The sequence below is a fragment of the Choloepus didactylus genome, chromosome X (genome assembly GCF_015220235.1).
Source record: "Choloepus didactylus isolate mChoDid1 chromosome X, mChoDid1.pri, whole genome shotgun sequence".
In the NCBI taxonomy this organism is placed as follows: domain Eukaryota; kingdom Metazoa; phylum Chordata; class Mammalia; order Pilosa; family Megalonychidae; genus Choloepus; species Choloepus didactylus.
This window is the reverse complement of record NC_051334.1, coordinates 143992680-144004011: the sequence shown is the minus strand read 5'-3', so window position 1 is coordinate 144004011 and position 11332 is coordinate 143992680.

Genomic DNA, 11332 nt, shown 5'->3' with positions numbered 1-11332 from the left:
CAGACTTGATTCATGTAAATATTGCACAAAAATATTTACCTTGATGTCCAGAAGGCATTCCCCCACCCCCACCCCACTGATGCGGAGCGTAAGGGCAGAAGAAAGGCTCCAGTGGCCTTGATCCCCCACTAGGGCTTTTGCCTCAGAAGCCAAAGGTGTCTCAGAACAAGCCTGAGCCTCGTGGAGAACTGAGCGCCTCCTAGAACAAGCTGCTTACCGCTCAAGCACGCTGGGGTATTGAGCGTGTTCGAAAACGCTCTCCAGCTCCTGCACCTGTACTGGGGTGAACTTTTTGCGGCGGCGACCTTGCTTCCCAGCCCCAGGCTGGGGACCCATGGTGGTTGCAAGCACCTGCTCCCCCTGCTGCTGCTGCTGCCCAGACTCCTGGCTGTCGACGCCGCCCTCATGGTTACCATCATCCACGGGGCCTGGAGCTCCCACGACAACGTGGCCACCTTCTCCTGCTGCTGCTACTGCTCCCTGCTCAGGTTCGGACCGTATTTCCTCCTGGTAGATTCCCAGGTAGTCGGTGTCATCGAAGCTGTACAAGGTCTCCATATCCTGAATCGTGTGGATGAAGTTGTGAGCCTCCAGAGACTCTGCGATGGGGTTCACGACCATCCACTGATTGGATCCTGAGATTTGCACTACGGCTGGGTTGGGATCTCTTTCTGGTGTGTGGACCTGGTTACAAAGTGTCTGCTGCAGGTTCAAAGCATACATGTTCTCCATGAGATGCCCACAATTGGCTGTTTCCTTACCGCCAGTTGCGGTGGGTGGAGTTTGCTGAGCGCGCGTGCGGCCTAAGGTGTGGCCATAAAGTAGAGGGCGGGGCATACATGAAGGGAGCTGGTAGGGGGAATGCAGTGTGCGGAATGGTGCCTCCAACTTGGAGCTTAGCTGAGGATTCCTAACTCGGGCAGAGTGACCATCCAGAGGAAGGGGCTGTGCTGGATTGTGCAATCTGATTTTGGGGCGGGAGGAGAGGAGGGGCAAGACCTCACACTAGCTCTGGGAGCACTTGGAGAAAAGTTTGGAGAACGTCTCATGGCCGAACTCTCCATATCCAGCAATCTGGAGGGGTAAGTATTTAAGCTGAAATGATTATCTAGGGGGCTACTTGCCATGAATTTGTGCAAGGAAAGCAAAGTATACCATACTCCCCGGGGATACAGGAGTGGGAGCTTATGGCTGGGTTTGCTCAGATGCACGGTGTAAGAAATCCAATGCACCCCTTAAAAAAGTCCAAGGACTCCAGGTGTTTAGTAATGAATCCAGACCAGACTGCAAATATAGAAACCTGCCCGTGTTTAAAGCACCCAAGAATGTTTACACTATACAGCCCATCCCTTTTAGGGGCATATTGAAGATAAATAAGTTCGTATTTGTAAAATACTTAGAACAATGTCTGGTACATAGTAAGTATTACACACCTATTAAGAAATAAATGTGAAAGGAGAACTTTGTGCCCAGGCATTTTCAAAGGTTTATCACTCTGGACAAAAGATATTTTAGTGAGGACAGTGTTAACAGGATATTAGTTCAGAAAAGGCAATATTTTTATTGAGGAAGGAAACTCCTCTAAGCTCCATAAACTGATTTTGCGCATAGGATGACAGAATTGTAGAATGGCAGGCCTGGATGATTCCTAATAACTTATCTGGTTCCTATCACTTATCTTAAAGATTTAGACACCTGGGTCTATAAGCGACTTGTCCATTAGTCACAGAAATAGTGGCAAGTCCATGCCTTCAGACTTTCAGAAAGCCTGTCTGTGACTAAGTACATTGATGAAGGCCTTTAAATAAGAAGAAAAACCTTTGGGTGAAAATTATCATTGGGCAGAATCTGCTACTCAGAGATTGAATACCCTTGTCTAGACAAGAAAGGCATGAACTCATGGCAAAGGGGAGTGCTCAAAGGACAAAGAAACAGGTCTTTCAAGCGTATGTCCTCAGTGAAAAAATAAAGGAAGCGGGGAAAATTACAGTGACTGTGGACCTGCTAAAAATCTCAACTCAGGATTTCTATGGATACACAGCTTAGTAGGCTTAGGCCCCCTTCTGCACCACAGAGCTTGGTAATTACACTGTCTCCCCCACTCCTGTCCCCACTAGTCCCCATGTGCAAACAACAACCCAAGAGAATTTTTCATGAGGAAAGCAGGGATTTAGTAAATGGTAACTACTATTATATTATTGTTCAGCATGTAATTTTAAATGCATTTATGTATCTTATAGATTATATGTCTTCTATTAACATGTATATAATAATAATGGCAATGCTGGACTCAGAGAAATTGCATGGCCCTTTGTTGTGGATTTCACAACATAAAATGAACAAAAATTTGTATTTGGTGGGACTAAATTTCACTTTAACCATTGAAAATTCAGTGTCCAAATTAAGATGTGCTGTAAGTGTAAAAATACATACGAGATTTTGAAGACATAGAACAAAAAGAGAGAATGTAAAATATCTCATTAATAACTTTATAGATTGATTACATGCTGCAATTATAATGGTTTAGATATATTGGGTCAAATAAATATGTTATTAAAATTTATGTCACCCGTTAACTTTTCTTTTTTAAAATGTGGCTACTAGAAATTTAAATGACCTCTATAGCTTGAATTATGTTTCCATAGGATAACACTGGTTTAGGTATGCTCTGAGCATCCTCCTAACATCAGGGTGGGACAGCTCTGCCTCACTTTTAAACAAGTCATGCCCAGTCGAACTCTTTTGTTAGGTCTAATAGTTTGTGTGTATGTGTATTATTTAGTTTTTTATATATAAGGTCACATCACTTTCCAAGAGAGATAGTTATTCTTCTTCTTTTCTAATCTGTGTGCCTTTTAGAACTTTTTCTTGCTTATTTGCCTTGGCTAGAAACTCTAGTTCAATGTTGAATAGAAGTGGTGAGCGTGTACATCCTTTTCTTGTTCCTGATTTTAGGGTGAAGGCTTTTAGTTTTTCACCATTAAGTATGATATTATCTATGGGTTTTTCATAGACATTCTTTATCAGGTTGCAGAAATTCCTTCCTTTTCCTAGTTTGCCGAGTTTTTATTTAATCATTAAAAGGTGTTGGATTTTGCCAAATGCTTTTTCTACATATTCAGATATCATATGTGTTTTATCTTTTATTCTATTAATATGACATATTACGTTGCTTGATTTTCATATGTTGAACCAACTGTACATTCTTGGGATAAATACAACCTAGTCATAGTGTGTAATCCTCTTTTTTACTGCTGCCAGATTCAGTTGAATAGAAACTTGTTGAGGATTTTTGCATCTATATTCATAAGGGATATTGGTTTCTAGTTTTTTGTTGTGGTAGTGGTGGTAGTGGAAATGTATTTGTTTAGTTTTGGTATCAGAGTAATACTGGCATCACAGAATAAATTGGGAAGTATTCACTCATCTTTTTTTAGAAGAGTTTGTGAAGGATTGGTGTTAATTCTTCGTTTTTAATGCATTTTTTTTATTGTGAACCTTAACATATACATAACAGTAATAACTTTCAAAGTACGATTTAAAACGTAGTTAGAGAGCAAGTTTCAAAGAATCTCATGGGTCATAGTTCCACAACTTCAGTTATTTCCATTATTGTAAAATATAACAAACATACAGAAAGGTGTTAACATTCAATGCACAGCTCAACAAGCAGTTATATAGGTAAATTCAAAAATTGTTATGGGTTACAGTTCCACAGTTTCAGTTCTTTCCTTATTATGCAACACAAGGTATATATGGAAAGGTGAGGACCTGCAAGGCACAATTCAATGACTAGCTATAGAGCAAATCCCAAAGGATGCTATAGGCTACAGTTCCACCATGTCATTTACCTCCTTCCAGCCATTCCAACACCCCAGCATCCAGAAAAAAAAATCTATAATTATATAAAGTTTCACTATTTAGATACCTTTGTTAATTCCTATCTTTTGTGTTGCTACCCCTTCCTCTCAATCTCTTTGTCCGTCTTCGGGGTGTCTAGACAGTGAACACCCTAACTTCTTCATATTGAAAAGGGGTGTCGGGAGTATGTGGAAGGGGGATGCATCTGATTGTTGTTCTTAAAGAGGCTTTTGCCTCTTGGGTTTAGGACTTGTCTGGCATAGGAACACTCTGATGGATTTAAGTTTCTGAGAGATAAAAGTTAGTGAGTGAATCTTTTATAGAATCTCAGGTAGCGACCTAGGTATTTGGGAACTACTTTTGGTAAGGGCATGGAATACTGTGGCCATTTGGGATGTCTTACTGGAGCTTCCATAAGAGAAACCTCCAGGATAGCCTCTCAATTCTATTTGGAATCTCTCAGCCTCTGTGACCTCAGCTTGTTATGTTTCCTTTTTTCCCCCTTTTGGTCAAGTAGGCATTTACAATCACTTACTGCCAGGGTGAGGCTTATTCTTGGGAATCATGTCCCAGTTCATCAGGGAGATTCATTCTGTCATGGTGCGGGGAGGTTAATGAATTTATTTGCCAAGTTGGTCTTAGGGAAAGACCACATGTGAGCAACAAAGAGGTAGCCAGGAGGTGCCTCTTAGGCATAATTATAGGAGGGCTCAGCCTCCTGTTACAACCCTAAATTTCACAAGAGCAAGGCTCAAGTCAAGGCTCAAGTCAAGTCAAGGGACTCAAGACAAGTCAATGGCCAATCTTACATTACCTTCAGTTAGTTGTACAATCATTATCACTCTCAACTCTAGACAGTTATCATAACATAATACATCCCAGAGCTCTTATCAGCTGCTAATTATTCATCCCTAGTATTAGTGTAGTGTTGGTAAGATATTCCTATTAAATATAGCCTTTAATATGTAATGGGAGGCGGGGCAAGATGGCAGACTGGTGAGCTGTATGTTTTAGTTACTCCTCCAGGAAAGTAGGTAGAAAGCCAGGAACTGCGTGGACTGGACACCACAGAGCAATCTGACTTTGGGCATACTTCATACAACACTCATGAAAACGTGGAACTCCTGAGATCAGCGAAATCTGTAAGTTTTTGCGGCCAGGGGACCCGCGCCCCTCCCTACCAGGCTCAGTCCCGTGGGAGGAGGGGCTGTCAGCTCCGGGAAGGAGAAGGGAGAACTGCAGTGGCAGCCCTTATCGGAAACTCATTCTACTGATTCAAACTCCAACCATAGATAGACTGAGAGCAGACACCAGAGAATCTGAGAGCAGCCAGCCCAGCAGAGAGGAGACAGGCATAGAAAAAAAACAACACGAAAAACCCCAAAATAAAAGCGGAGGATTTTTGGAGTTCTGGTGAACATAGAAAGGGGAAGGGCCCTGAGGCGCATATGCAAATCCTGAAGAAAAGCTGATCTCTCTGCCCTGTGGACCTTTCCTTAATGGCCCTGGTTGCTTTGTCTCTTAGCATTTCAATAACCCATTAGATCTCTGAGGAGGGCCCGTTTTTTTTTTTTTTTTTTTTAATCCTTTTTTCTTTTTCTAAAACAATTACTCTAAGAAGCCCAATACAGAAAGCTTCAAAGACTTGCAATTTGGGCAGGTCAAGTCAAGAGCAGAACTAGGAGAGCTCTGAGACAAAACGCAATAATCCAGTGGCTGAGAAAATTCACTAAACACCACAACTTCCCAAGAAAAGGGGGGTGTCCGCTCACAGCAATCATCCTGGTGGACAGGAAACACTCCTGCCCATCACCAGCCCCATAGCCCAGAACTGCCCCAGACAACCCAGTGTGACGGAAGTGCTTCAAATAACAGGCACACACCACAAAACTGGGCGTGGACATTAGCCTTCCCTGCAACCTCACCTGATTGTCCCAGAGTTGGGAAGGTGGAGCAGTGTGAATTAACAAAGCCCCATTCAGCCATCATTTCAGCAGACTGGGAGCCTCCCTACACAGCCCAGCAGCCCAGAACTGCCCTGGGGGGACGGCACTCACCTGTGACATAGCACAGTCATCCCTCAACAGAGGACCCGGGGTGCACAGCCTGGAAGAGGGGCCCACTTGCAAGTCTCAGGAGCCATACGCCAATACCAAGGACTTGTGGGTCAGTGGCAGAGACAAACTGTGGCAGGACTGAACTGAAGGATTAGACTATTGCAGCAGCTTTAAAACTCTAGGATCACCAGGGAGATTTGATTGTTAGGGCCACCCCCCCTCCCCGACTGCCCAGAAACACGCCCCACATACAGGGCAGGCAACACCAACTACACACGCAAGCTTGGTACACCAATTGGACCCCACAAGACTCACTCCCCCACTCACCAAAAAGGCTAAGCAGGGGAGAACTGGCTTGTGGAGAACAGGTGGCTCGTGGACGCTACCTGCTGGTTAGTTAGAGAAAGTGTACTCCACAAAGCTGTAGATCTGATAAATTAGAGATAAGGACTTCAATTGGTCTACAAATCCTAAAAGAACCCTATCAAGTTCAGCAAATGCCACGAGGCCAAAAACAACAGAAAACTATAAAGCATATGAAAAAACCAGACGATATGGATAACCCAAGCCCAAGCACCCAAATCAAAAGACCAGAAGAGACACAGCACCTAGAGCAGCTACTCAAAGAACTAAAGATGAACAATGAGACCATAGTACGGGAGATAAAGGAAATCAAGAAGACCCTAGAAGAGCATAAAGAAGACATTGCAAGACTAAATAAAAAAATGGATGATCTTATGGAAATTAAAGAAACTGTTGACCAAATTAAAAAGATTCTGGACACTCATAGTACAAGACTAGAGGGAGTTGAACAACGAATCAGTGACCTGGAAGATGACAGAATGGAAAATGAAAGCATAAAAGAAAGAATGGGGAAAAAAAATTGAAAAAATCGAAATGGACCTCAGGGATATGATAGATAATATGAAACGTCCAAATATAAGACTCATTGGTGTCCCAGAAGGGGAAGAAAAGGGTAAAGGTCTAGGAAGAGTATTCAAAGAAATTGTTGGGGAAAACTTCCCAAATCTTCTAAACAACATAAATACACAAATCATAAATGCTCAGCGAACTCCAAATAGAATAAATCCAAATAAACCCACTCCGAGACATATACTGATCACACTGTCAAACACAGAAGAGAAGGAGCAAGTTCTGAAAGCAGCAAGAGAAAAGCAATTCACCACATACAAAGGAAACAGCATAAGACTAAGTAGTGACTACTCAGCAGCCACCATGGAGGCAAGAAGGCAGTGGCACGATATATTTAAAATTCTGAGTGAGAAAAATTTCCAGCCAAGAATACTTTATCCAGCAAAGCTCTCCTTCAAATTTGAGGGAGAGCTTAAATTTTTCACAGACAAACAAATGCTGAGAGAATTTGCTAACAAGAGACCTTCCCTACTGGAGATACTCAAGGGAGCCCTACAGACAGAGAAACAAAGACAGGACAGAGAGACTTGGAGAAAGGTTCAGTACTAAAGAGATTCGGTATGGGTACAATAAAGGATATTAATAGAGAGAGGGGAAAAATATGACAAACATAAACCAAAGGATAAGATGGCTGATTCAAGAAATGCCTTCACGGTTATAACGTTGAATGTAAATGGATTAAACTCCCCAATTAAAAGATATAGATTCGCAGAATGGATCAAAAAAAACGAACCATCAATATGTTGCATACAAGAGACTCATCTTAGACACAGGGACACAAAGAAACTGAAAGTGAAAGGATGGAAAAAAATATTTCATGCAAGCTACAGCCAAAAGAAAGCAGGTGTAGCAATATTAATCTCAGATAAAATAGACTTCAAATGCAGGGATGTTTTGAGAGACAAAGAAGGCCACTACGTACTAATAAAAGGGGCAATTCAGCAAGAAGAAATAACAATCGTAAATGTCTATGCACCCAATCAAGGTGCCACAAAATACATGAGAGAAACACTGGCAAAACTAAAGGAAGCAATTGATGTTTCCACAATAATTGTGGGAGACTTCAACACATCACTCTCTCCTATAGATAGATCAACCAGACAGAAGACCAATAAGGAAATTGAAAACCTAAACAATCTGATAAATGAATTAGATTTAACAGACATATACAGGACATTACATCCCAAATCACCAGGATACACATACTTTTCTAGTGCTCACGGAACTTTCTCCAGAATAGATCATATGCTGGGGCATAAAACAAGCCTCAATAAATTTAAAAAGATTGAAATTATTCAAAGCACATTCTCTGACCACAATGGAATACAATTAGAAGTCAATAACCATCAGAGACTTAGAAAATTCACAAATACCTGGAGGTTAAACAACACACTACTAAACAATCAGTGGGTTAAAGAAGAAATAGCAAGAGAAATTGCTAAATATATAGAGACGAATGAAAATGAGAACACAACATACCAAAAACTATGGGATGCAGCAAAAGCAGTGCTAAGGGGGAAATTTATAGCACTAAACGCATATATGAAAAAGGAAGAAAGGGCCAAAATCAAAGAACTAATGGATCAACTGAAGAAGCTAGAAAATGAACAGCAAACCAATCCTAAACCAAGTACAAGAAAAGAAATAACAAGGATTAAAGCAGAAATAAATGACATAGAGAACAAAAAAACAATAGAGAGGATAAATATCACCAAAAGTTGGTTCTTTGAGAAGATCAACAAGATTGACAAGCCCCTAGCTAGACTGACAAAATCAAAAAGAGAGAAGACCCATATAAACAAAATAATGAATGAAAAAGGTGACATAACTGCAGATCCTGAAGAAATTAAAAAAATTATAAGAGGATACTATGAACGACTGTATGGCAACAAACTGGAGAATGTAGAGGAAATGGACAATTTCCTGGAAACATATGAACAACCTAGACTGACCAGAGAAGAAATAGAAGACCTCAACCAACCCATCACAAGCAAAGAGATCCAGTCAGTCATCAAAAATCTTCCCACAAATAAATGCCCAGGGCCAGATGGCTTCACAGGGGAATTCTACCAAACTTTCCAGAAAGAACTGACACAAATCTTACTCAAACTCTTTCAAAACATTGAAGAAAAGGGAACACTACCTAACTCATTTTATGAAGCTAACATCAATCTAATACCAAAACCAGGCAAAGATGCTACAAAAAAGGAAAACTACCGGCCAATCTCCCTAATGAATATAGATGCAAAAATCCTCAACAAAATACTTGCAAATCGAATCCAAAGACACATTAAAAAAATCATACACCATGACCAAGTGGGGTTCATTCCAGGCATGCAAGGATGGTTCAACATAAGAAAAACAATCAATGTATTACAACACATTAAAAACTCGAAAGGGAAAAATCAATTGATCATCTCAATAGATGCTGAAAAAGCATTTGACAAAATCCAACATCCCTTTTTGATAAAAACACTTCAAAAGGTAGGAATTGAAGGAAACTTCCTCAACATGATAAAGAGCATATATGAAAAACCCACAGCCAGCATAGTACTCAATGGTGAGAGACTGAAAGCCTTCCCTCTAAGATCAGGAACAAGACAAGGATGCCCGCTGTCACCACTGTTATTCAACATTGTGCTGGAAGTGCTAGCCAGGGCAATCCGGCAAGACAAAGAAATAAAAGGCATCCAAATTGGAAAAGAAGAAGTAAAACTGTCATTGTTTGCAGACGATATGATCTTATATCTAGAAAACCCTGAGAAATCGACGATACAGCTACTAGAGCTAATAAACAAATTTAGCAAAGTAGCGGGATACAAGATTAATGCACATAAGTCAGTAATGTTTCTATATGCTAGAAATGAACAAACTGAAGAGACACTCAAGAAAAAGATACCATTTTCAATAGCAACTAAAAAAATCAAGTACCTAGGAATAAACTTAACCAAAGATGTAAAAGACCTATACAAAGAAAACTACATAACTCTACTAAAAGAAATAGAAGGGGACCTTAAAAGATGGAAAAATATTCCATGTTCATGGATAGGAAGGCTAAATGTCATTAAGATGTCAATTCTACCCAAACTCATCTACAGATTCAATGCAATCCCAATCAAAATTCCAACAACCTACTTTGCAGACTTGGAAAAGCTAGTTATCAAATTTATTTGGAAAGGGAAGATGCCTCGAATTGCTAAAGACACTCTAAAAAGGAAAAACGAAGTGGGAGGACTTACACTCCCTGACTTTGAAGCTTATTATAAAGCCACAGTTGCCAAAACAGCATGGTACTGGCACAAAGATAGACATATAGATCAATGGAATCGAATTGAGAATTCAGAGATAGACCCTCAGATCTATGGCCGACTGATCTTTGATAAGGCCCCCAAAGTCACTGAACTGAGTCATAATGGTCTTTTCAACAAATGGGGCTGGGAGAGTTGGATATCCATATCCAAAAGAATGAAAGAGGACCCCTACCTCACCCCCTACACAAAAATTAACTCAAAATGGACCAAAGATCTCAATATAAAAGAAAGTACCATAAAACTCCTAGAAGATAATGTAGGAAAACATCTTCAAGACCTTGTATTAGGCGGCCACTTCCTAGACTTTACACCCAAAGCACAAGCAACAAAAGAGAAAATAGATAAATGGGAACTCCTCAAGCTTAGAAGTTTCTGCACCTCAAAGGAATTTCTCAAAAAGGTAAAGAGGCAGCCAACTCAATGGGAAAAAATTTTTGGAAACCATGTATCTGACAAAAGACTGATATCTTGCATATACAAAGAAATCCTACAACTCAATGACAATAGTACAGCCAGCCCAATTATAAAATGGGCAAAGGATATGAAAAGACAGTTCTCTGAAGAGGAAATACAAATGGCCAAGAAACACATGAAAAAATGTTCAGCTTCACTAGCTATTAGAGAGATGCAAACTAAAACCACAATGAGATACCATCTAACACCGGTTAGAATGGCTGCCATTAAACAAACAGGAAACTACAAATGCTGGAGGGGATGTGGAGAAATTGGAACTCTTATTCATTGTTTGTGGGACTGTATAATGGTTCAGCCACTCTGGAAGTCAGTCTGGCAGTTCCTTAGAAAACTAGATATAGAGCTTCCATTCGATCCAGCGATTGCACTTCTCGGTATATACCCGGAAGGTCAGAAAGCAGTGACACGAACAGATATCTGCACGCCAGTGTTCATAGCAGCATTATTCACAATTGCCAAGAGATGGAAACAACCCAAATGTCCTTCAACAGATGAGTGGATAAATAAAATGTGGTATATACACACGATGGAATACTACGCGGCAGTAAGAAGGAACGATCTCGTGAAACATATGACAACATGGATGAACCTTGAAGACATAATGCTGAGTGAAATAAGCCAGGCACAAAAAGAGAAATATTATATGCTACCACTAATGTGAACTTTGAAAAATGTAAAACAAATGGTTTATAATGT